This window comes from Bombus affinis, chromosome 7 (genome assembly GCF_024516045.1).
Source record: "Bombus affinis isolate iyBomAffi1 chromosome 7, iyBomAffi1.2, whole genome shotgun sequence".
NCBI lineage: Eukaryota > Metazoa > Arthropoda > Insecta > Hymenoptera > Apidae > Bombus > Bombus affinis.
In genome coordinates this window covers 12919446-12947046 of record NC_066350.1, presented here as the reverse complement: position 1 = coordinate 12947046, position 27601 = coordinate 12919446, and the positions used below count along the sequence as shown (strand labels likewise).

The 27601-nt window shown below is 43.4% G+C and overlaps 1 protein-coding gene across 4 annotated transcripts in view; it reads right to left on the bottom strand.

The window, feature by feature from the left end:
* LOC126918241 (zeta-sarcoglycan) overlaps nucleotides 1-27601 on the bottom strand; it is a 215068-nt gene that overhangs the window by 141909 nt on the left and 45558 nt on the right. Inside the window, exon 2 of one of the 4 annotated variants that reach the window (XM_050725940.1) lies at nucleotides 1393-1649. The exons of the other annotated variants lie outside the window; for them this stretch is intronic. The gene's annotated coding sequence lies outside the window, so the exon portion shown is untranslated. The remainder of the gene's footprint in view (nucleotides 1-1392; nucleotides 1650-27601) is intronic. 4 annotated transcript variants of the gene reach the window in all.

The window sequence follows — 27601 nt, the reverse complement described above, 5'->3', positions numbered from 1 at the left end:
CTCGACGTGTTCCCTTCCAAAATATTTCCCCTTTAATAAACAGGCGAGAACGGCGTTCCAAAGAAGGAGGAAGGCGAGAACGGAAATACTCGTCGTTTCTACGTGTACAAGCGTGAAATTTATGCATACTTGAGCGAGTAACCAGCCAGCTCCAGTGAAGGACAAAAAGCAAGGAAAGCCTGTCGGTGCTCCGGGTGTCGCGACTGTAAGCGCACGCTACGACTCATCCCTCACAGTTTCTGTTCGTCGTTCGAGTGAACTTACCCCGGCGCGCAGTCGAGAAGTCGGCCAGCCAGCTCTTCGAACAGGCCAAGAGACCGAGAACGGAATGGCGTAGCCCGGTGGGATGAGTTTGCTAAATGCGTCGCACCAACCTATGCATGCTAATGCCTATCTTACAGGCTTGCAAGCACCAAGCTTTACGACACCTGAACCTGTGGATCTCCACTCTACGACCGATCGAATCGCTTCGCCCTCTCCAACTCCCCTCCTTCTCCTTTCCAAGACTAGACAGAATTCCAGGGCTCTTTGATGGTCAAAGAAGCCTAACGTTTTACCTTCCGCCTCTCATCGTGATATTGGACGTCGGCTATTTGCATTAAACAGTCACCAGCGCATTGGATCACGTATTGGTTCTAATAATAATTACGAGGAGAACGCTAATCGCGTCGGAAACACGTATTAAATTGTATTAAGCGAATGTATGTATTCGGTCTAGCAAGTTATTTGTTGTACCGTTTAATGCGCCAGCGTTGCGGTGCTCGTCGCACATTTATGTTCCCAGCACGGATCACCATCTCTATCATGGTTCATTGCAAAAAAAGATTATCACTCTTGACGGCTTGAATTTTTTCGATTTCGATCTTTTTTCCATCGATCTCTCGACGTTGACCGCAGTTTTTGCTGGTATTAAATATTGCGTTACCAAAGGATTACTAATGAATGTTTTTTCGTTGTAAATTTCATCCTTCGGAAATACGAGTACATATGATATTTTGTTTTGAAATGGAATAAATTGTAAATATTTGTAAATTTATTTATATAAAAATAATCTTTGGAGTATCGATGTCGCTATAGCAACGCTAGTAGAGAACAAAGGGTCGAATAAGTCAACTAGTAAGTACTTTTTCTATGAAGTTTCTAAAACATAAAGATTGAAAATCAAAATATACCGTTCTGTGCTCGGAATGCAAAAGAATAGAAGAGATCCGATAAAATATGTTTGCTAATAATAAGGTAAAAAGTGAAATGATCAAAAGTCATGCGTCGCTGATGAAAAGAAATTTCGGGGATTGCATTATTCAAGACGGTCTTGCTATTTCTATGGTGCGTGTGTGTAGCACTATCTAGTGAGAGGAAGTTGATCGATAAAAGAACATGGAATCGTGTTACCTTGTTCCTTGTCGTTTCCTCCTTCCGTAAAAGCAACCGGAAGTAGACGATTGGTAGCGAATATTCAAAACGGCTGGATAGCGGTATAAGTAATGCGACGAGGGGTTTCACGATAACCAGTAGTATTCTCGTAAGCCGGATTAAACGGATTAAGCGGCTGTCTTCGTCCCGGGTCGTTCCTTAAGCTCACGCACGAGGTTTCTAGTTACACGGTAAGGATCGTCCCTTACTTCCAAAATGGCGTTTGCGAGTCACAACTGGTTGGAAAAAGCAAAAAACAAGAAAACAGCTGTCAGACACGTATGTATTGTTTCAAATCAATGTTTAACTTACGAGTAAATAAAATGATGAATGGAAAGGCATACTCGACGATAGGTGCAAGAGAATTTATAATACGACGTAAAACGACCGTTGCTACCGTACATATGTTCAATTAATAGAACAAGCATTCGTTGTACGAAAGGTGCAATATTAAATACGCGAGATTACACCGTGAAAATTTATTACAAAAACGATTTTATGAATTTCACTTTGAGATAGTGCACGTACTTTTACTATGCCGTTGGCCTCGTTATTAATAACGAAACGGCGAGGTATTTAGCTGCAAGATAAAAGAACAGGAAGGCACGTTTTGATAGTTAATTTTAAGCGGCAGGAATGTCGAAGATGAACCTGGCAACCCTTCCTCTCTTGCCGATCGTTTCCATGTTTCTGTCTCTTTTTTCGCTCGGCTACGTGAGTAGATTCTACTTTTGCTTTTGCCTTTGTCTCTCGACTAACTTTTACCATTACTCTTTACACATTCATTCCATGTACACACATCCCAGAGAGATCATACCACTTGAAACCTATGTTCAAACCCAAGTCTCAAGAAGAGATTCCCACGGGATACCATCCCGTCATTACACAAGGAATTGGAACACAGGGATTAATGTTTCGCAATTAGAGAATCCAATGGTGAACACTTGGGTGTCTCGGTCGACGAATATTTAAGGAATGTCAAGCGATACTCGGTTTGCATGGCAGGTTCAATTTGTCCACGAGCACCCGAATCGAAATACTCGCTCTTTAGATTGTCACGTTTTATAAAATATTTTTCAGAAATTGGTGGAATGTACTTGATATTTACCGGCGATGCCGTTATTAAATGGAATGTTTTTACGCCGCGCTCCGCTGTCTTTTCCCGCCCCTGCCCCTTCCCAGTCCTGAGATAAACCCCGGCGATGCTAATATAAAGAAAATAAATACTTGAGCGTAAAACTCGCCGAGAACAGAAAAGAAAACGGAACGGAAAAGTTCTTTCTTCCAGCGCTCGATCCGAGATCGCAAGAGCCTCGAATCAGCCTGCCAATTTCCAATCATTCGTGTAGTCAATTCTCGCCTCGTTATCAGTATATCGTGTCGTCACATCTGCCCAGTTTATCAAATTTCATTTAAAAAGAAACGTTTAATCTCTCGAGAACGTTTAAATTATATATTTCACTGGCAAACCACCGAACAAATTTTCCAAGAGAATCGACCGCTTAATAATCTATTATCCAGCCAAGTTAAATACACCCGTGCTCGATCCACTGCACTGCAGGCCGGTGTCCCGGTTCCATTAGTTCTTCTCCGTTTAATCGATCCGGGCATTGGCTTCGATTTAATCGTACATTTACGCCTATCGGTCTTCGCCTTCCCGGCGATCTTTTTTACTCCAGCGATCAATAGGCCGAGGGAACGACACCGTTCGACCCTACGTTCGTTTAAAAATTGAGACGTCCGACCGGATTTGCTCGATCATTTCGCTACGACCGATCTCCTTTCTTCTACTAAGTGCGACGTCCAACAATGCGTTCGACCCACTGGTCAACGACGACCGATACAATCGCGACTCGTAAATTATTTACGAACACAATGGTTCGACTCCAAGTTCTGCGGCCATCGTGGCGAGGAAAATGGGTGGATGAAAATGGGAGGGTCGAAGAGGGGAATCGTCGGGTCAAATTGCAACAAATTAACCGCGTTGATCACCACGTGGTTGGACGAGACTTTTACCCGCGGACGAAAGACCGGATGTCAACGAGCCACCATTGACAGAGGCGAAACTATTGACCCGGCCCGTGAGACCCAGAACTCGACAGTTTTTTACATCCAGCTACTCTAAACTATGAATGGGGATATGGAGTTGGGAACACGTTGAAATTTTTAAGTTTACACGCGGAGAGCCATGTGTGTGATCACGCCGTTCGTTAGAATCGTTCAAACTCGATAGTGGTTATCGTTCATTATTTTTATCGTCTATTTTTCTTTCCCTCTACGTACCTCCTCCCGAATCGTTTCAACCACCACCGTTTCGGCTCGGCTGTTGTACTTTTTTCGCGACATTTTATTTTTATTCCGCGTGTAACACGAACGTTCGTAAAACGGCGGCTGGATATTAAATTCATAAATATAACGCCGCGATAGCCGCGTAATCGAGAATAAATAAAACGACGGGAGTGAAAAGTTGGTTGTGCGTTGCTTCTGGCGAGAAAAAAGAGCAGCGCCGTTTCGAAATCAATTGGTGGCATCGTAAAAACCGAACGACGGTATCTTCGTCGAGGATACCGAGTTCGATGAAAAATACGAGTAAGGTATTTCTGTGCTCACCTTGCGTTCTGTTGTCGCTATTGGTGAATGATCTCGCGTATCCGGACGCGTGACAGACCGTATTCGTCCGTGACTAGATTCCTATTTTTCTCAGTAACCGTTAAAAACAAACGTGCCGGATAAAGTCTCGAGTGATGGATCTCGCACCAAGGCAAATTCGTCACTCGATTATTTAACATTATATACGGTACTGAGTACGTACGCTACTCAAGGTTCCATTCAAGCGTTTATCGCTTCTTAACTGTTAATGGCTCGGCTGCATCAAACATACTTTGCGCTGCCCCGGTTGTCGCCATTTTAATATTTCACCGGACGCGATGCTGGTGTAGCATGACTTCATGCAAAACCGACGCCCTACTCGCGCCACGGATGGCCCGGTTTACATCGTCGAGTTATTGCCAAGCTGGCACGGTTTACCGTGCCGCGTCGATTACACGGTAACATTGATAAAATTAACGATTACACGGCTGCGCTTATCGGGCCTTTCGTACGCGCGGAAACGAAACGGCCAACCTATTTGGAAAACAATCTAGCCCTGTGCAGGCCGTCTCTATTGGAAAAATCGTCCCATTCTACTGAATCGAAGCTACGTATTTAGAAAAGCAGCGCGCGAGGCATTGAGTCGATCCAAGTTGATTACGCTAGACGTTTCCTTCGAATTTAATAAAACTGGCTGAATAGTACAACCACTTCCTACACGACGATTTCTGTCGATCGTCTGGGACGCTATTACGCGCAAAGCGGTAAATTTGTCCCGGTATAATCGGGGACACCGGACGGTGAATGAATGTACAAACGGACGAGCAGAAAACGCGAAAGAGAAGAGTGCAAGCAATAACGCATCGGCAGTTCTTTCGGGACGAAAAATGTCTCGATTCCTTTAGATCGTTTCTTGTATTGGGATATCATGAAACAGTGTTCAAAGACGAGTGTGTTCGACTCGCGTCACAGTGACGCTATGACATGAGAAGAATGGCAGTATTCGAGAAATGACAAGCGTGCAAGCACCAGGGGCGGCGAAGATCCCAGGGCCAAGTGCCGTTCCTGCTTCGTCGTTTGACCGTAAACCTGGAATCGAAGAATGCGCCACTCCATCAGCAGTAAACTTTTGCGTACTTTCCAACGCGCCAAATACCAAGACACCCTCTGCCACTCGCACATCCACGGTACATCTAGCCCGACCGTATCTGTCGTACAACTATGCCCGCCAACTTTCGTCCTATCCTTATCTTGCAACCGCTATTATTATTCTGTTGATTTAGTTTTGTGTGTGTGTGTATACACATGTATGTGAGTTATATGTTAGCGTATGGGCAAGGCTAAATATTTCTGAAAGGGTGGAGAGATCGAACAAGAGAGAGCTAGGTACCATGAAGAAGAAAAGAAAAAACAGTGACAAAAGAGGAATGGAGAGAGCAAGGTGGATAGGGGGATGAAACGATATATCGATAATCGATTTTCGCGAAATCGACTGGCAGCCTCGCAACGGACCGACACGACACCGATACCGCTTTATTACTTCACGAGCCTGTATATAGGTATTATTCAACCGCCTAATTTATCGTCGCAGTCTGTGTGTTTTGCACGTTCGCGCGTGTACCGCGTTTTCTTTCACCGCGGCCCCGCAGGATATAGCGACAAATCATACACCGTGTAGTGTGTCGAAACGTTCGTTAATAGGGTCAATTTGCTCGCGTTTTTTATTCTCCGTATTTCCGCGCGGAAAGCTTGTTTTCCTTTGAGTTAAAAACCTTACGAGCGCAGTTCTGGAGTCTACGAGAACTAAAAGCATGTACTTTTTTAACTTGCTTCATCTTTGCAGAAAAAAGAAGTGTACTTTAAAAGAAGCGCAGGTCGTGAGAATTTCTTCTCATTTTGAAGAACTCGAGAGTTCCGATAGCAAAGCAGCGGGAAAAATATTCCAAGGGGAATCATCCGCAAAAAACGCGACAAAAACGGTAACGAAAAAATCGAGCTTCTCCAATAAAGTCGATGATACACGAGTGTATATTTACCATTCGCGTTTCACGATCCAGTTACGCTCTTTATCTTACGATAAAATGCAAGATAATAGAATTCCGGGCTTACAAACGCGCTTGAGGCATAAAACGCTCCGATTATTTATTTATGAACTATCGATCTTTAATCCGCCTTTGGATAGGACTATTAATCGAAACCCTATCTCGTTCCTACGTCACCACTATATTCCCATATTCTACGATGTATTTTCTCCTCCAAGTACAGAGGAAAGCAGTTTTTTAACCAAGGCAAATTTACTTCATCCTAGTGGTGAGCAGACGTGATGGTTGAACGCGAGGTTGGATGAAAACGAGTGACAGCCGGAAGCAAATCAAAGAGACGGAACACGCTGTTGCATAAGTAATGCGCATCGTTTGCAGATCGCGATGTAAACTGGCGTACAGATCGCGATATATCGCTCGTATTCGTCGTAGCTCCCAGGCTCAAAGATCTTATATGTACGAAATGACTCGACTACGCCGGAGATGATCCAGCTTTTCCATTCCCTATTTCGCGTATTTTCCCCATCGTGACTTCAGGAACTCCTGCTTCGTGGATTTCGCCGGATCGTTTATTGCCAGGATAAAACAGCGGTAAACAAACGCCAAGATCACCATCTTGCATCGATATTCGATTTCTATCCATTCGCACTAACTAATTATTTCATTCAAGGATGAGAATTCCTCAAAGTGTTATAAATTCTCGAGATTCAGGAAACTCTGTAGAATTTCTTTTCTTAATTGCCCCCGAGAAACATTCAACGTTCTTTATGACTTGGGACGCGATAATCAAAGAAGAGCGTTGGCCGCGCTGCGAGCCAAGTTCTTTCACCGCGCCGTTCCCTTGTCTCTCCTAATTGTTTAAATTACAACCGAAAAGAGACGCAGAAAACGAGAGAAAGAGGAGTGTTTTTCCATTCCCGATGGATCTATCCCTGTCTCTGTAATTCAGGCAACCCTTCGTGTCTCAACAGTTTCGACCCATCCAATCTTCGTAGCGGCGGCAAGCGTACGCGATCGCGAAAACACGACTCGATTCAACTTGACGAGAAGCAAAATTGCACCAGAAGGAATATGATAAAAATAGTGGAATGAGAAACGAGGCGTTTCCAGGCTGCACAGAGACAATGTTGCTCTCCGTGTATTCCCGAGCAACCGTAAATTTCGTCACAGTCTATATTCGCATGTTGTACAATCGAACAGTCGACATAATAACACTTGGACGCTGACCGTAAATTTACTAGCTTGGATAGCTAGCGCCGGTTAAACCTCTATTGGTATTCTCTTCGGTTAGAATCCCAGGCCAATCCCCCTTTCACCCTTTTATATGCACGTATTCGCCACTATATACAAGCTAGTACCGGTCCGACTACTCTTTCTCTCCCATGGCCGTGCATCGTGGCTTTCTCTCTATCTCTTGAGATTCGTATTTTCATCGACTAATCAGACGCAGTCGGCTTTCTGATTAGGTGAACTCGTAGCGTAATGTATTCTTGCTGGTGGAAAAGCTGCGAGGTCATAGCCATGTACCGAACGGTAAATCGTGAAAGAGAATAAACGACGCGCACCTCTATTTGTCTGGCGAGCAAATCAATTTGTAAACGACCGACGAAAATGTGTTGCTGTCTCGTTGCGTCGTGTAACGCGCAGCGAACGTAATCAGCCTCTATCAACATGATATCGATTGAACATCGGACTCCAAAGTTTTTCCTTCCGTTACGTTATATTAAATATTCACATGAACGCTCGCGAATCGAAAACGTGGATGGGTCTATCCTATCCCCTTACAACGTCTAGTTGTAAGGCGTTCGATTCCAAGTTCCGGTAGCACGTTCGGTGGGGTTGTGTCGAACCGGAAACTTCTGTACGCGTCTGTCGCATTTTGTTTTCGGGGCGACTGTCGTTTGGTTTTGTCACGAGTTCGACCGAACGGTTGGAAAATGTTTCCTCTATTTAGACATCGGTGAATTTATCAATTATCCAATGAGTCAATACAACTTGTAGTGATCGAAAAATAAAGAAAAAAGAAAATGATGTAATGTATGGTAAATAGCATTTCGAATCTTGTGTCAGAAATATGATGACAAAATACGTTCGTTACGTAAATGGACAATTTTCCGCTTTCGAATTCCATTGTAACATCGCAAAGCAATTAATTAAATGCGAATCATTTCACTGTAAATACACCATGCTGTTCGCGTACCTGTGCATCTCGATAATATGAAATTTTTAGCCCGTGCGCTTACTTCGGAACAAATATTGTATATATTTCCCAATATACCAGATAATTCTATAAAATCTTTCATTTTTTTATGGCAAATCGTGTATGGTGAAGCGTTTACCCTCTTCGAAGTTAATCAGCGCTAATGACACCGTCACGCAAGGTTGAAAGAAACAGGATGATTCATGAGCGGGAACAACGAGCGAGGATAGATCAGGGAGAATAAATTCGATCTCGTTCGAATGAGAAGTTTCCGATAGACCACCGATCGAATGAATCCCAAGCAGGAGAGATTGGTTCGCCAACGGATACTAAAGACGCCGTGTAGAAATCCCGAAGTCATCGACGGCGGGAATCGTCTTGGCTCCCGAGGACTTCGGACTCGCTCGGCCAGATAATACCGGCTGCGTGGCGTAGTGTCGTCTACGGTTAGAGAATCGCCGAGCAACTTCTTGCTCGTTCTGCTATACTCGCTTCCCTGTTCACTAGGAATTCCCAAAATTACCAGCATTACTACGGACAAAGATACGCCGCCGATCGAAGTTTCGATTCCCACGCAGCGATCCCCACCAGACTCGCCACCGGTCAGAGAAAACGACACTATTTTCACGTTTTCCAATTAAGTATCTCAATGGTAAAGTGGAATCGTTTAACCTTGTTACTACAAACTACTAACTACTACTAACGGCTTGATAAAGGCTGGCGACATTATTATACGAAATATTCTGAAGTATTTTAATTAACGAACATCATGCTACGTAATAAGGATACATACGATGAACAATGGCAAAAGATTTTGAAAACAACTTAACTGTTAAAATCCAGATGGAAAGGAGCGTTTCACATAAAAATGAGTTCTTGGTTTTGGAATTACAAGAATCGAAGATAATTCGATAATAGTTTTACGTTTATATGTAAAATATAAAAATACGCACAAGCGTATAACGTCGAAGCTTTAATCGCTCTTACATACTTTCGGTAGCAGGTGATATTTCCTTGATAAATGCAATTTCACTTGGATATTAATATAAATCGGTTTAGACATCGGAAATGTTAAAACAGCGACTCTCCATCGAGCTTGTTTCTCTCAAGATATTGAAAATTCCTGGTGCATATAAATATAAAATAATGTTCGCGGATACCGATACACGTGTATGCGTCGGTTTGAGAATATAAGTCTGTCGCAATGATACATTGCCGTAATGAAACCGCGAGGTGACAAGTCTCTTCTCTCTCTGCCTAACCTTAGCTCTCTGTCTGCCTTCTGAACGCGTATACGCAAATGTGATTTTCCATCTCGCGATGTTTCCTACCTTGTGCACGCTCGAACGACGTTTTTGGACGTTTCACGTACTCTACGTGTCTTATAAATCATTGTTTACCCTTGTTCCCGCAACAATGCGTCTGTCACAAAGAAATCAGGAAACCGATTGGATTCGCCGATTTCCTTGATTCAACAACAGCCTCGAAAGAGAAAATTTCGAAACATAGGAGTGCAGAATAAATTTGACAAGTATTTAGACACATGGAGGTGTGTGGCGCTGCTAAATTATTATTATTATTAAAGGAAGAAAATTAATGGAAGAAAAAGAGAAAAGACACAGGAGAAAAAGAGGAGAAAAGGAGGAGAAAAAACGGAGAAAGAGGAAACGAAAGGTAGGGAAAGAGAAAACGAAGAGAGAGGAAACCGTTTCTCATTCGGGACCCACCACTGGACTTACCAATAAAACTACCTAGCAAGCTTGTATGATATTGAACACAAAAATTGCAGGGACCAGATCACAGAATGTAAATTTATGAGAGGGCAATTAAACGAATACTTTCGAGAATAAAATTCTTCCAAATACTTCCGCGGCAATGTAAAAACTCGAGATTTTCACGTCCTAATTTAAAGCAATACGATTTCCCAACAATCTCATTCGATACACTTCAACAACCTATGGAAATGAATTGTCCCGATCTCGTAACCCTCGTTTCGAACTGGTATGGAAGTAAACTTACTCCCAACTTAGGAGCCTTTCCAAGTCGCGAGGATAAATTGTCACTGTTCTAACGATACCTAGGTGCATCGTTAAGGGTTGGTCGAGACTGCGGGTGGCATCGAATCCTCGCAAAAGACCGGTAAAGGATAGGTAGAGAGGATAGAGGGACAGGCAAGGAGCACGGTAGGTACCGCAAGAGAACACATAGGGCGAAATCGAGGCAGAGGGCTGCAGGCACGAAGGGAGATCTAGAGGAACGGGCTCATGCATATGCCACAATCTCATTTGACTGCATAATAGCATTCCGACCCAGAGGAATCGGCCGTGTCAACAAGTTACATATTTTTCTATGGTGCGCCACCCTTTTCACCGCTAGCTCCCGCGATCCATTGTCTCCATGCTATTTCCGATATGCTCGCTGCCAATTCACGACGATTGTTTGACCGTCACCGTCAGCGGAGCTCGTCCCTGTTTTTCCTAATTGTAATCTGAGCCATGTGAAGGAGGACTGTGAAAACGTACGACAAGAAGGCACGTCAGCTTCACAGTCAAGTGGAGAACTGTATAGCGTAATGGGCACGCCGATACATCACATGCGAAGATTTAACTATGCAGTGATAGTAGTTGTCTTAATTATCGTTAAATTTTAGACCAGGGACAAAGGTAAGTTATCTCATATTTTACCTCACCTTACTTTCCTTTCGACTATTTCCTCTGTCTTCCTCGTATACTTTCTATAGTCGACAGATCCACTGCAATGCTCGCAGATGAAGTAAGTAAAGCGAATTGCGTAAATAGATCATGTCGAAGGTCTATCTAGTGAATGTACGATTGAAATTCTACAGTTAATAATACGTTACATTTAAATAATACGTTACATTTAAATTAAGTGGAATTGTTTTTCACGATAAATTTCCATATTCGACTGATTTTTCACAACGTCATGCTTTAAAAAGTTGTTGGAGAATTCAATTTGCCAAAAATTGCGAAATACTCTGAATAAATTCCATGTATGATTACCGTGTATACTTATTGCACGTTTCAAAATATGCAATTGTTTTTGGATCACGGGGGAAAATGGGGGAAAAAGAGGGAAAAAGGAGGAAAACATTCCGAGCGATTTATTAGATAGAAATAATGCCACCTAATGCGTCTATAAATTCTTAATACAAATCGTTTCCGACTGCACTTGTACAATCAAATAACTTCTCGTATCCAACCTGTTCGTCGCCGGTTCTCATCCGTATCGCGTTTAAACCGTTCCGTCATCTCGTTATTGAATTTGCATGTTGCGAAACGACGAGCGTGGCCGAGTGAATTCGACAATTTTATTTTACAACAACTCGTATAATTTTTAATTTAACGAGTATGAAAAATGAGAAAATAACCGCGGGACTGTTATTTCTTCGTGTTTTAAAACTCCTTTTTTACCTACAAATGGGGCTTTTATTGGAAATTTTAAGCATTCGCATTAAAACTTTTTCGATGTCCCGAGTACGGCCACTCGATATTACCGCGAAACACGTTTCCTTTCGCCGTCTCGTTCGCTCGACACGGTCGTGGAATCGTATCACCGAGAATGGAAACAGGAAAGTCCAGAATATGTGGTACGAGCCAGATACGAGCGTATCCAAAGACACTGCGATGAGATTGAATGATATAGATAGACGCGGCGTATGTCAGCCAGGTCATGCCTTCGAAGCCTTGGATAACCTACATACGAAAAAGATCGAAGAACGAGGTCACTTCCGGCTGAACTACGACTTTGATTTCACCCTTTTTAACAATCCCGTTACTCATCATTCTTATTCCGTGGAAAGGCGTCTTTACAAAACGTCGATGAAATTTCTTTTCCCTTTCAATCCGTTCTACTGGAATTTAAAACACGCTAGGAGAAACGTGAGGATGTTTGAATGATTTATTTTTATAGCTGATCAAAGACCGACTTCGACTCTTCTGCCGAAGGAAGAGCAATTTGCATCAGTCAACAGGACTACTTTGGTATTCGTTTCTCGAGTATGAAGTCGTAAAAACTAAGTATGCGATTTTATACATTACAATTTCGTATTACAATTTCGTAGAAAGGTAATTTCCAAGAAAATTACTTTCATTCATCCATGTACATAAATATACATAAACATGTACCAGAAATCAATGGATCTGATAAAACTCGACAGCTAGGGTGAATGCTTTAATACTTATAGTGTTATTAGATCATCGGTATGTGACGTTTAGCTGATTTCAATACATAAGCAGTTTACACCGGAGGACTGCTGGTTCAGATTCCATTTGTTCCGCCTGTCACTTCATGACGTATGTCCCATCCAGCTCGACATTTGCTCCACCCTTTCCGCAACGTATTACAAACGCTTTATATATTACACGAATTACGAGCGAACCTATTGCACGAACGTCTCGCCTGAACAAGAATTCGTGAACGCTGCGTCGAACGTTACTGGATACCTATTACTAGGTAGGTCTATTACCAGATAGAAACACAAAATCTAGAGAACAAGATTGATTTCTGATTATGGTTAAATGAATCAAAGTGAAATTTTGTGAGACGATCAAAGTTAGCGACGAGTACCAAAGTAAGAGACGTGATGTCATGAAATTTTCGGAGATATTCGATTGGGGACACAGGCAATACCAACCTCTGGAACATCCCTGGTAACATAAACAAGGATGGCGTCTGAGTCCCTCAGGATTCCGCATATCCGAAGACGCAAAGCGAGAGACTGAGTTTACCGGACGCGACTCCCCCGAACGACCTCACCAAACATCGTTAATTAACCCCACTACACGAACGGTGTTCAAATAAACTTTCATAGCGATTAGTTTCGTCTCTTCGTTCCAAGTTTCAACAGTATACCTTAGACGCTCTCTTTTCTTCTCTTGCTATATCTTCTTCATTTATGAAACATCAATTTTCACGATTATGGGATTAAGGAAACGGAATCGGCTTTCGAAGCGATCGGGTAACGGATAACGAGGGGATAGAGTGGAAACAACCTTTGTGTCTGCATTTTGGGGGCAGTTTCTTCACAGGGGAGACATCGTGATGGAAAGGAGCGTTTCACTTATCTCACGATCACTTAGAAAGCAATCCTCCACGTGTTCGTTGCAAACTTGTCTGGGTAGATTGCATATCTTCGCTGCACAGCATTTCCGAGCAAATCCCTTGACGGTGGCGTTAATAACGTACCTGAAACGTGTACGTATGGTTTTTCCTAGCTCCCTATCCCCCTATCCTCTCACACAGGTCTGTCTCTCTTCTGGCTTCCCCCTTACCCTCGTCCTGTCCGTTTAAGCTTGGCCTTTTGCCCCTCCAGCCGCGTCCTGTCTCTTCTTCCTCTTCCTTTTCCTCTATAGTACACACCGCATATCAGGACGTGAGTGCTCCACGGCCACGTAGCTAATTATCCCCAAGAGCGCACGACCCTGAAGGTGATCTATTCGCGGTAGGAAATTTCTGTGAGTGAGAGAACGTCCCGGTAGATGGTAAAGCGGAGAAACAAGATAGCTGGCGGAGGGGGAGGGGGAGAAAGAGAGAGAGACAGTGGGAGGGAGAGAGGGAGGGAGGCCGAGGAGAAGGAGATACTCGTTTTCACAGAATGCAAATGAGAGGTGGAAGAAGGAGAGGCCACGAATGGAATCGAGACGGAATGAAAAGGAAGGAATGCGTCCAACTCTGTCTAGCATTCTCTCGGCAGGACCGAGCACGAGGTTGAATCACCCCCGACGACGGGGGCCAAGGGAGGAATGAGAGATGTAAGGTAATTAAAGCGAACGTGCACCACCTTGTAGGAGATTTAAAAGCTCGTAACTTTTTATGATTTACATTCCTTTCATTTAGTCGCACGTTCCTACGGATAGACTTCTGCTGCCGTTCCAACCGCTCGTTCCTTCTCCGTTTCTCCACCCCAAGCTTCAGTTCTTCCTCTTTTCTTCGCCACCTCTACTCCCATCTTACTACTTTGCAATCTCGAGATTACGCGCGACCGGTTTGCTCGGTGTTGCGAAACGCCACTTCCTAGCTCGAGATCTTCCCATTCTAGGCGCTACTCGATTAACCTCCGTACGAGATTGAGATTAATTCGATATTCACTTGTCATACTTTAAACTGATTTGCGTCGGTTCATCGATCGTTAAACATTATAGGACGATAGCGAACAAGCAGCACAACACGCATAAAAGACTAATCGACGAGCGATTCATCTTTATTTCCAAAGGAACAAAGAGACGAAACATATTCTATAGCTCGTAAACCGTCGAAATAACCGCCGTTCTGTCGACGCTAGTCGTTATTCAATTCTGCATCCGAAATTGCCCGCGTTCCGACGTAAATAGGCGCTTATTGCAACGCTTAATCGCGACACCAGGCAACTAATGTCGGCAACCGGATTCGTCGTAACTTCGAAGTTTACCAACGTGACGGTTGCATCGTCGTCTCTCGTCTCTGTATCGCTTCTTCCACCAATATACGGAGTGAAGTTCGAGCGAAGCCACGCGATGATTTCACGACTCCTCTCTCCCTATCGTAACTGGGATTAATCATGAGCACGCTATGCGGCTAGAAACTTAGGCTAAGACGGGTATCGAGTTGTATTATATTATATGGCCGTACACAGATAAATCCGTACGGGGAACGAAGGCCCGGCTTTCCTTCTCCAACCATTCCTAACACAACGATACGGATGCGAAATTAGGCGAGACTAACTTTGGATGCCAACTTCCCACTTCCGACCTTGTCTTTTCTCTTCTCCATAGAAAGCGGCTGCACCGACGACCAACCAGAGACGTCTGTTCAAAGACAATGGGAATATTAGAGATGCTCTCTGAACACGGTTCGCGCAGTTATCGATTAACTCGAGCGTACCGCGCTGACAATAAGCCGGCGTGGAACAGTGGCTAGGATATGTGCTCGATCGGCGATTCACAGTATTACCGGTGCTCTCTCCATGTAAATGACCATGTTAACGAATTTATCGTCTTCGACTGGGAGCCAGAACTAACGCACAGCGTAACCGGATCAGAAGACAAGCTTGGTGTTTGCGGTTTGTTTCCGTTTAATGACGGAAGAGATGAACGAACCAGGCAAGAGGAGTGTAGGTAAAGGGAACGGTGGGGTGACCGAGCAAATCTGCGGCCAACGTCAGTCGTAATAACGATCCTTGAAAATTTAATTCCCATTTCTCCCGGTAGAAAACGCTCGCTACGCCGAATTTCTATGGGCAACCATTACAATTCCCGTGTGATTCTGCATTTTCCCTCGTTACAACAATGTTAACGTTCTCTTTTGTTAAATAATCCACGATTCCGATCACCGTTCGAATCCACTGCGACGGACTTTTTATATTTTCATTCCTATTTTTCATCGTCGGCGAAGAGACCGTAGTTCCATTTCCAAAAGAAACTAGTCGACATGAGATCGAACCCAAACACCACACGACGATATGGTCGTTTTCTATTAACGTTATTCAAAGGAAAGCTGATTTAGGTGCAAATGAGCGAAGTTCAATGGAAATCAAAATTTGCGGTCGTGCATGGATCATGGATGGAAATAAAAACGAAAGATAATAAAAGAAAAATACAGTGCATGGTGGATGGTACGGAAAGGGAACAGAGGGAGGATGGATTTGTCGCGGAACCAGCAACGATCGCGTCTTTCCATTCGTCATTAAAATATGCATCGATGTACGTTCGCCCGGATGAATCACCAATCGCGGATCCGTTTTTCCAATTTCCCGCGACCCGCATCTGCGAAGATTTACGCGTGACACCGACTCGCACCGTAAATTCGAGGAGAACGTTCGGGGATAGTAAAGAATAGAGTAACCCGTCCACGTTCACGGATATTGTCAGCAATCTTTTCATGACTTATCGCGAACGATTAAAAAATTCCAACGACTCGTACTCCCAACTTGTCAATAATTCCGTCGTAACGTTCTAATTTTGCGGAAGCTTCTGCTAACAGAGACGGTGCGCCATTCGTGAGCTCGCCCCCTTTTGTTGCTTCTACTCTTCTTTTTTTTTTTTCGCCGGAATTTCGATAAATAGCGTAAATTAAAATAAACGTGACTAAAAAAATTTATCTAGCCCCTCGCTTCGATTACTACAGAGATATAGAGAATTTGAACAATTAAAAAATAACGACACTGGTGTTGCGAGTATGCTTGAATCACGAGGATACAGATATTTTGAAAATCCATTTAACCAGCAATCCTCTCTAGTAATATACGCTTTAATCAAACGTTTTGTTAAAATTAATTAGTTTTCCTGCATGAGCAATTTTCAGGTCGACGCGAGTTAAGTTAAAACGAAATCTGAACAAAATAATCAATTCACACTGTTCACATTTTTATAATCTACCACGTATTTCTCGTACAGTATCCGCGTATTTAATTTAAAACCAAACAGAAATCTGCAATAGTGTCTGCTTTTTTTGTGAATTCAACGTCCAATTGTAGAGCTCCGGATATTACTGCGACTCCAATGAAATTTGTCCAAATCCGCCGATCCATTAGAAAATGAACAGTATTCTCTGTATTATTTCATATCTTGGGTCGATATCAAAAGCCGCGATACCGAGTAATTCGTTTTGCTCGTTGTTAGCGAAAGTTATCTTATTACCAAGGTGGCCTTTCCTAATTCGATTGGATCGATTGGAAAAATAGCGACCTGGGACGAAACCCAGTACTAGCCTTAAGAGCATTGCTTGATAAATAAAGGAATTTCATACTTATCTGAGCCAGCCAGCGATACGTTCGCGCAGATATGTTATCGAATAAATGACAAATGACGGAACGCTACTCTCAGGGCAAACAATTTATCCCGAGAAGTAACGAAAAATCATTTTGGCCATTGGATATACGAATGTTGACCGAGTTTCGTTCGGAGCTCATCCGACAGCCATTAAATACTTACAATTGTTCTCATTCTACGAAATGAAGATTGACACACGGCTCTTTTCTGTGACGCGAACTATTAAAATCTTTAAAAATGCTATATATATGTATAGTATATAAATATAAATAATACGTAAGATATAAAATATTCGCAGTAGATTTTCTGCAATTTCTGTATAAATTGCCAAATTAGTTTCGGAACCGATGTAATCACGGTATCATCGTGTCTCATACAGAGCTAATGAAATGTCAAGACGTTTTATATAACATATGGACGCAATATGAACGTAAAAGCTTTTTTGTGACAAGTGTTTAAATACTTTCATGAGCCAGTGGGTTACGTAGAAGTAAGCGTACATGACACGACGCGTGTGCAAATAACTCCAGTCCCAAGATTCCTCCAGTAAATTTAATCTTGATTTAATTTTGTCAAATCGTCCGGCAGCCGAGCAATTTCCGTGATATCGCTGAATAATTGGATGCTCTGTATAAACGTTAGAAGGTAAAATGACCGAGCCAGCCGTAACCGTGCTAAATCGAGACGGGATGTTTGCCTACGGAAACATGCCAATATTTAATTTTAATTTCCCTTCGATAAAATCCGGAGCGCACTAAAAATTCCATTGATTCATGGATTCGTACACGTCAAAATGTCGTTATCGATCTTATCGTCGACCTTCGCGACATGTACGTATGTATGTGCACGTATACATTTCGCTAATCGGTTCTCGATGCCTGTGATTGCATAAAGTCGCGATGATCGAAAGGCGACGTAGAAATCCGTCATACACCAGTCTAATTTCTATCTGCTGACCCCGCTGCTTCGTCGAACCACCTTCTCGAACCAAACTCCGACATAAGAGGCGGAGAAGGGTATATTACCACCAGGTTAAAGCAAGCCCTTATACCGTCGGCGTAATCCCAATCTTCTCTCCTTTCCGTCTGCCTGTCAGCCGGGTTAACCGACCGGCGAATTAATTAAACTTCTATTTACGATATCGATGAATCAGCGATATTCCAGGAGGAGCGTCTGCCTGCCGGTTACCAATGCTTAAGGAGCAACGTAATAAATTTTCAAAAACTGCTCCGCCCAAGTGCTTACCTTTCCTTTTCCCGTTGCACGCACCCATTCCTCTCTCAAATATAACCTCCTTGTTCCTTACACGTAATAGCGAAGAACGAATGTAACCAGAAGGATGAAGTAGCGCGATAAAACAGCGACACGAACTGTATATCGTTTTTCTTATCGATTTTTTCGTTGATTAAAATCATGACAATCGAGAGAAATCACCTTCGAGGAGATAAGAAGAAGGTTTTCTTTCATTATAAACCATTACATCTGACGAAAGGAAGAAGGGTGGAAACCTCTTTTCAATTTTACGATTCGATTCGCCGATTATAAAGCGAATTTATCCATCTCGCAGCTATCTAAGTAATCTCTACGCGAGTATAACGTGCTCGCATTGAACTTGAGGCGAGAACTCGAATATTCTTTCGCTTTTACTTTGGAATTCCCTGGAAACCCTACCCGCGAATTTTAATATAAATATGGTGGCCGTGTAACGAGCAAACCACAGACGAAATAACGCAGTAGAGCGACTGTTAATCACGCTTGGCCGCTGCACGACCGCGGCAAACGAGAAGTGCAGGTATTTTGCAACGCTTCGTGGAATATGCGCCATGATTTGAGGCATTCCCAGACTGGCTGTGATCATCGATCGGTAATTTACATCCCCAAAACGGGAGGAAAAGAAGAAAAAGGATCAGAGACCAAGCTAACATTCAAGATAACTGAGACTGATACGAAAGACGGCAGTAAACTATCAAATTTCGATTCGATGCCCTCGCATAAAATGCTGAAACATGATTTTAGCTAGCGAGACGAATCGCGCAACAAATGAATCAAAAAACTGACCAGGATTTCGGAACGTTTACATTGAAAATATTAAATTTCACTGGACCAAAGAGAAAGAGAGAGAGAGAGAGAGGGGGGGGGGAGACAGAGAGGGACAAACAGGCAGAAACACGAGTAGAGCAATTTTTCTCGTTTATACGGTTTTGATCCGAGTTCTAGATCAAAAGCACATTGCATGCGGATCGAAACCATTGCAGGATTTAATATTGAAAACGCTGAATCGATACACGCTCGACGCGCATTCCGATTGACGATAATAACAATAACGAATTTCCAAGCCGGCTAGGAGAGCTCCGGTGTAGATCATCCGCGAATCGCGAACAGTAATTTATTTCCACGACCAACGTTGCAACGTTTCGCTGCAATAACCAAGAGAATCGAGTACGAAGAAGGAAAGGGGGTGAATACGTGAGAGGAGGGGCCAATGGCGAAAAATTTGTATCCGTCGGTTGGATTATAAGAGGAACTACTGAAGCAACGTGGCGAGATCAGCGGTATAGCTGGCTAAGACGAAGGAAAGATGTGCGGAGTTTAACTGGGAAGAAGGAGAAAGAGGGCGAAAGAGAGAAAGAAGGATAGAGGGTGGAAAAAGAGAATTTCCGTCAGGGAACAAAGTACGCTCAAGGAACAAAGAAAGAAGGGGGATACAAGAGGTATGTTTAATGTCTGGTACCCTCTTAATAAAATCCCTCGCGCTTCAAGAAATATCGTGAATAGGAGTTCCGAGAAGCTGAAGCTTAACAGAAACCAACGGCCCGATGAGAACGGGGACAAACATTGCCAAAGATTTTAGCCAAAGCGAATGAATTATTAACTCGTTCGCCAACCGGGCGCCGATTAATCGACGCAGAAGGGGTGCACGGCGGTCAGACTGAAAAGCTGTCGCGACGACCGCCTACTTCCATTGAAAATCTTGATGTCGATGCTCGCGTCACATCAGCGGCGTACGAGCAACGAGAGAGATACAAGAGGAAAATACGAAGGAGATAGAAATGAAAAAAGAGTCGAGAATATCTTTGTTCAGCTTTCCGTTGTAATAAGGCGTGTGATTTTCATGGTGAAAAATTACCATCACGAATAAACATTGAATACATCCGCGAAGCCGGTCACGAGAATAGTATCGCGATGGAAAATAAACAAACGGAATCTCATTCCCATCGGGCGTGCATTGCAACGTTACACCGTTCCAACTTTTTGTATATTCATAAATTCACCAGTTTCCCATCGAGCTTGATATCGCCATACATTGGCTCGCCGTGTGAAAGTTACGCGAACCACTCGACTGATTCCGTGTTTCGGAACAAAAGTCAAAGCCAACCGGTTAGTCAGAAAGTTGAACGGTTTTTTATTCGCGACGGTAATATCGAAAGCAGGCAACGGTTACGTTTTACCGTGTATAATACCATGTTGGTGGGACACACGCGATGATTCGATCTGGCACGCACACGTGCGTACCCTGCAGTGTTCCACAGACATTGCGTCGCGGTCCTGCCTCTAATAATATACCGGGTGTCCGTAAAATCCGCGAACCGCAGGCACCGCACGATCCAACACACGTGACGCGCAGCTCGCATTCGGCCAGCTGGAGTGTGCCGGACCAAACCACCGAACGCTCGTTCTATCCGGCTAATTTACTTTTTGTATTTTCCGTTTAAATTGACCGACCGTGCCCAATAGGTGCTTTCTCCCTTTCTCCTCTTCTCCTCCCCGTCTCATCCCCTTCCGTGCATGGTCGAAAACCTCGTTCTCCATTCGCGGCCAGCGAAGCTTCACTAACCGTGAATGCCAATCTCCTCGTCCACCGCGAGGCGATATCTTTTTTTTTGTTTTTAGTCTCATTCCACCAATCCCTTCTCACTCACGGTACCTCTCTCTCTCTCTTTTCCGTTACTTCGCTCTTCTCTCTAGTTCACTTCATTCGTTCACCCGTCTCGCGATCCTTCTCTCTCCCCCGTTTTTTCGTTACCGCTGCCTGTCCATCGACAACCGTGCCGGGCCGCTGCGCGTTTCCGGTCAAATTTTCCCAGCAGACGTAATCGTTCCCCGTTTGGAAAAATCAGCCGCGACTCCCTTTGCTCTTTGATGGAATCGACGAATCCCATCTCTTTTGTTCCCCTCCTTCGTTCCTTCCCGATCGACAAAACTCGGAAACTCGTAACGCGACTGCTGTTGCATCGACTTCCGAATAAAGTATACGAGTCTACTTCTTTTCCATCGACAGATGATACGCGTTGGTTACCAGAATCAAGGCACGTGCATGCAGCGCGTGCACCGAGAATGCACGACAAAAGGCGCGAAATTATCAAAATAGGAATTCTCTGGTTGACTCCGTTAATGACGTTATGACGGATGCTGCCTTTATCCTGAGCAGGATAATGCGATTCCAGACCATTGTGACCGCTATTGAAAGATACCGAACAAACTAAACGGTGCTTTCTGCGCCAAAGAGAGCGCAAATTACACGTGATTTCTATCTTACTTTGTGATCGGTTGATTCGATTTCCGTGTATACCGGAATGTGAAACGCGATTATACTTATTGACAATGGAAATTGCAATTCTTTGAGAAGGCTTTTGAATTTACTTTCAATAAAAGTAATGGAGCGGGAGTAATAGGCGTACACTATGCGGACGACAAAGAGAAATTCTCGGATTTCCTATTGTGGTTCTTTCGCTGTAATTAATTATTCAGCATGAGTTTATTGTAAAGAATTTTGATAATATCTGGAACTTTATATATCTGACGGATATGTTGTCGAAGCGAGATGAAACACACCGGAATAGTTCCATTAGCGCAATGATTAATCTATAATTTCCTATAATTCCCGCATGGGAGCTGTTAGTAGGATTTGCAACAAAGATTAAACAATCGAGCCTAGAACATAGTTAATTAAAATCTGCAACTCGCGCAATAATTAATCTATTCATTTGAGATTTATCTATATGGTTTCGTGCATATAAAAAAATGAAATAAAAAAAAAAAGATAGAAATGAAAAAGTACAAAATATAATGTTCCTTCGATTTTTGTTATTTTTCTGCGTTGGAACGCGGAATTGCTGCAGTAGAATTCGTACGTTTTCGTGCGTTCAATGTTGGCAAATTGAATGAAAAATATCATTTCCCGTACAATAGGTTACTCGAAGCATAACGCCTAGCTCGACTGCGTCTTTCGAATTCTCATAGAATAAACAAATGTAGAAAAAGGTAACATGGTATAAAAATCGGGTTTGATATCTGGACCAACGGAAGAAAATAAAGTGGTAGCTAATTATTAATCCAACGTTTTATTAATAGCCCGTTAACCACGATCGCAAGTTTCGTAAATGAGGCCATGCAGAGGAAAATGGGGGAGGGGAGAAACGATTGCAAAATTTGCCACGCTAACGTATACATTTGCGGCGAGCAGCGAAGCCGTCAGTTGTAAAATGCTAAACAAACCGAGGGTGTCCGTTCAAATAACGTGCCCGACCAACGTCACTAAATAACCGCTCGAACAAGCAGTCCGGCCTTGTTTTCCCCTAAAAACCGTTCGACTTTTCCAGGCTGCCTCTATACCCTGACGTCTATTTCCCGGATTTCTGAATTAACGTTGGGCCCAGTTCCGACTGAAACGTTATTTTACTTGTCCAACGTATATGAATCCATTCTAAGCACTGATTTCGCATTTGTTTTTGTTTCCGGGAATTTTACAATGACACGTGTTTGCATATTTTTTTCGCTTTCTCTAATATATATCTTTTGTTTCCGCGTTTTTTTTTTTAATTATTTTCGTAGAAATATTATTTAAACGCGGGGTTACTATTGTGGTCTGAAGAAGATTAAATTGAAAGCTATATATTTTACCGAGGAGATTCGTCAATGGCTCTCCAAGATAATTAAGCATTGCGCGATATTAACGCGAACCACTGTCATTAAAAAAAATAGAACGAGGACTAAAAACGCTCCGAAATCTCTTACTTAATGTCGTAGTATTAGCTATAGTTAATTCGCGGCTGTAATCAACGCCTTTGGTCCCGAGTTGCCATTCGAGACAGACAAAAACCACAGAGTCGCGACTCGAGGACGAGCTAAAACGCGGTACGTGATTCCATCTTGTTTCGAACGAGTTGAGTCCCTTTCTCTATCAGCGGAAAGTTTCTCGACCGCGCCAGACTGTACCAATCCGTCGGCGAAACTGAAACTTAACGTATCGTAAAGTTAGCGAAGAAATCCGGAAAGGGGAGCGTGCAGAGTCGCAACAGCGATGCCGGACGCGCTTTCTTTTTCGATACTGGCATCTGGGATGCAGCCACGACTAGGAAGAACATACTAGCAGACACGAAGCTACTTTGAGAAGGTCCAACAGGAGAAAGGAAGAAAGTAAGGGAGAACAGAAAAAAGAAATAACAAAGGTTGAGTTACGCTCGTGTCTCACGCTGGGATCCGAGGACGTGACTGGACTTCTGACACGCATGCCCTTCCAAAGAGTTACCAACGAGTATCCTTCTTGGCTTGCTTTGACACCGTACTCAACGACTCTCGTTGCTTCCCTAGAGGTACGTACACGCCAGCTAACTCGGCGCTCGTGGTTTTTCCTTATCCCGCTTCCGTAACTTCATGTCGGTTTTCCTGTCGACCCTATTCCTCTAACCTCCGTGTCGTTATGCTCTTCGTTGACCTCGATCGAATTGAATATCTTTGCCACCCTTTGATAACCATTATTCATGGTGACTGTCTGTCCGAGACGACTTCGAGGTTACCTTTATTCTGCCATTCGATTATTAGCCATAACGTCAATATCATTCGTTCGTAAAGTGAAATCACTGCCAAAAGAGGGTCATCAGCGCCGTATCTTTCTCCAACTCGCTACTTGAACTCTTACTAAAATGAAAGAGGCGATTTTACCGCTTTTCACGGTTTTACGTGTTCGAATTATTACGTACTACTTTTGTAGTACCTCGTGCAGTCTTTCACAGTGACTATATACAATCTAGATTCTCGAGTCTGGATTCTTCAAAGCTAAGCGCTTTCGAACGAATTTCCGATTAAAACGGATGGTGCCACGTGTAAATGTTGGTGTCAAAAATATTCGCTCACTTGGTTTCGATGAAACCCGAAGAAACGTGGACTTACTCTTTCTAAATTTATTTGCCTGACGCGGTTACAAAACGAGCGTTGCTCTTCATCTCCGGGGATATCTTTGGAACTTTGGAGCTTTCGCGAGAGGATTACCGCTATTGAGAAACCGTGAACAAAGAGCAGGCGGACGAGGAGAAGCAAAGCAAAGAAGGTCAGCTCGATGCGTTTAATATTCGATCACGGGGATGCAATGCGATGCAAGAGCTTTGATAAAAAACAACGATCTTCTTGGTTGTTCCAAACAGTGTATACACACGGTACGCTTCTCATCTCGGCATACAAGGATAGGATCACGTTTAAAAGACGCAAAAGGAACGAATTCTTTTCCTCCTTGCCATATTTCTTTGTTTTACGACGCGTCCAGCATATCCTCCCCGGTTTTATTCTCATCGATCACGCTCGGATCGGTGCTTCAAGCTTTTGGGGACGTCCAAAGATAAATCCAGATTTATTTACGATGTCTTCCAAAAGGTCAACACGGGCGCGAATGTTTTCTTCCTTTGCCTCGATGAAATTGTATAATACGTCTGACCTTATTCACGGATCCTTTCTCGGCGGCCTACTCCGTCGAGGACACATCTCGCGGGACGTAAGGTCGCGACTGCATCCGAATCCTAATCTGGCTTTCCTGACAGAAACCATCCGGAGGCGATATTTCGTCGCAACGGGATACCGATGTCGGTCTCTTCTCGAGGTTTATTTATGGGACAGCGTATAATATTCAGAACGCGTTATTGGAACGCACAGCTTCCGAATGTTTCGAAGAGAACCCTGCCTGCTTACCTCCGATGACATTTAACAACGCTGGAAACACTCGAACTGTTCACCTTTCTCTTCCATTTTTCCACGAAGGAAAAAAGAAAAATTACGATCTCGACTCTCGCATGGGTTATTGTCCTATTATTCGCGATATCTTTTTTCCAACGAGCCACTACCAAGCATCTCGTGATCTCGTCGACACCAGAGACGATAAGACCGGTGTGAATTCTTTCTGTCTCGCGTAACGTAAAACCGTAGCAGCGAACAAATGGCGGCTACGTCAAGTTACAGAGAAGATCGCAGCGCAACGAGGAACGATTTGTCTTTGACCTCAGATTGCAGGTTTTTGCGGCCGTTGTTAATAGCGGCCTGTACAACCCGCGATAAGGATCACCGCCATTTGTCTACTGGAGCTCGCAAATTTTTAACGACATACCTCGCCTCCTTTTCAAGTTGTTCCAACATTTGCGTTGCTCTAAGACATTCACAAGGATAGTAACGCGTCCACTAGTAACAACGTCTTTCGTTCTATTCGTCGGCAAGGAGATTTCAAACGATTTAATCATCTTTTGAAAAGTATTCCGGTACTCGCATTCTTCTCTATGAAAATATTCTTTCCGCCCCGGGGCACGTTATCTCGTACTGCGCTAGCTTATTTCAACGCGAATATTTTTCCGCTCGGACAAGCTGAAAAGGGAACGAGCCGCGAATTATTTCTACGCGCTTCTAGCTTCTCCTTCATGACGCTCTATTTTTGCCCGGTAATCCCGGACTGCAGCTATTTTTGATTTTACAATTTACAGCGAGTAGCTCGCACTGGCTCGATATGAATTCCCTGGACCTGATGTTTCGGTCGAAGGTACAGAGTCGATGAAATAAGTGGCACCGAAGGTCAACTGCGACTATGATATTTAGAAAGTTGATAAAGTTTTCGAGGAGCCAACGAGAAGGCAACGAGAATGTAACGAATGTTTATCTTCATGTCCGTCTTAGTTTAGTAAAATTCGATAAAAATATTTTCGTTACTTTTAAATTATCTCGCGATTAGATAAAGAATCGAGACGCGAAAATCGGAAGAAAAGTTCACGCTCCGAAGAATATTTCCTTAAACGTCGTAAATCAAGATACGTCGGTGAGAATGTTTCATCGACATGTATCGAAAGGCTACATCTCGTAAACTTTGCGATGTTCGGTTTCTCGGTGGTATGGTTTGCGGCCGTTTGACATATCCGTTTTCCTACAATAAAATCAGGGATGGGCAGCAAGATCGCGGTCGACGTATCATCGGTGTAACCAGAAAAACTTCCCCTTCTGAAAAACTTGAGATTTCTTTCCCTTTCCCTTGGTTTCGTTACAGGGAAAACTCGACTAGTGACAGCGGAAGAAGAATTTCCATGGCCGCGAGATATCGTGTGTAAGGCATCGTCGTTTTAATACAACTTTCGATTGGCACCCTCGGCCGGACCTTCAACGAATCCGATACCCTAGAGCCAAAGACGAGGGTAGTAAATCAGTCGAGTGCAGCTCGGGGGTTGGTCGTCCAGGACAACACGTACCTGCCATCTATATTCGTGCGCTCGCTTGCCAACCTTATTCTCTCCCTCTCGCCCTCTATACCGTCACTCAACCCTCCCTCCTTTTGCCAGCGTTCAACCCTCGCCTCGTGTCGTTTCGACGCCACAGCCACCACCGTGTAACCGGCACGAAGACTCCCTATAACCTCCTGGAAAGGCACGATACACCTTGTCAGGGCCACCGAGATTTATATCCAAGCGAAATCGAGTTTGATGCTGATCGTACCTAAAGTCCTGGATGTACGAACAAGATGGTGTCGATAGTTCTTTTGTTCTCGTCTCCAATTTGCGAATCTCTGTTCGCTTTTTGGCGGGAACATAGTACATTCATGTATGTAGCGAGTGAAGATTACAAATGGTTTTGATGGAAAAAGATTAGAATGATATACAAAGGGTGGAGAAGAATATCCGATACAGGATGGAAAAGAGGATTTGCGTCAAACATAAACTTGTAACGAGTCACCGTCCATCCCAGCATCACGCAGTTAAGCATAGATATCGCTTTATTTGAAACTGTAACGATTCGCAACGTTTATTCCGTTTTTATATGCTAGTTTTTCAGTATATTCAGGCCATAGGAACTACTAACATCCATGAATGGGGGTTTTAAGCAACGTACGCTTTATGAGGAAACGAAATTGAAGCTGAGAGGCACCAGTTAGCGGACTCCACAAATATTATGAATAATTCCCTAGTGCTCTTATATAATTGCTAACCTTGGCGTGCATTTACGCGCACATCGCATCATGTTACGGAAACGATCATGTACATATACAAATGTGCATATGTAATACGTACATACACAAATGATATTGATTCGTTGAGCCATGCGTTCGTCGCTCAAACGTAAATAAATGAATTTACCGACTTAGTTCGAAAGGAATGGACTGTGGAGTGAACGAATGCTACAAAGCGGAAAGACTGGCTGAAATCCTAAACTCACAAACGAGAAATAGGATGACCGAGGCACGCCGAAAAAAGAGGAAAGAGTAAGGAAAACGAGTTCGCTGTGTTTCAAGCGAGTCGTTTCGACTTCTCGCGTGCGATACGCTCATCATCCATGTCATCAGATAAGTCGAGTGG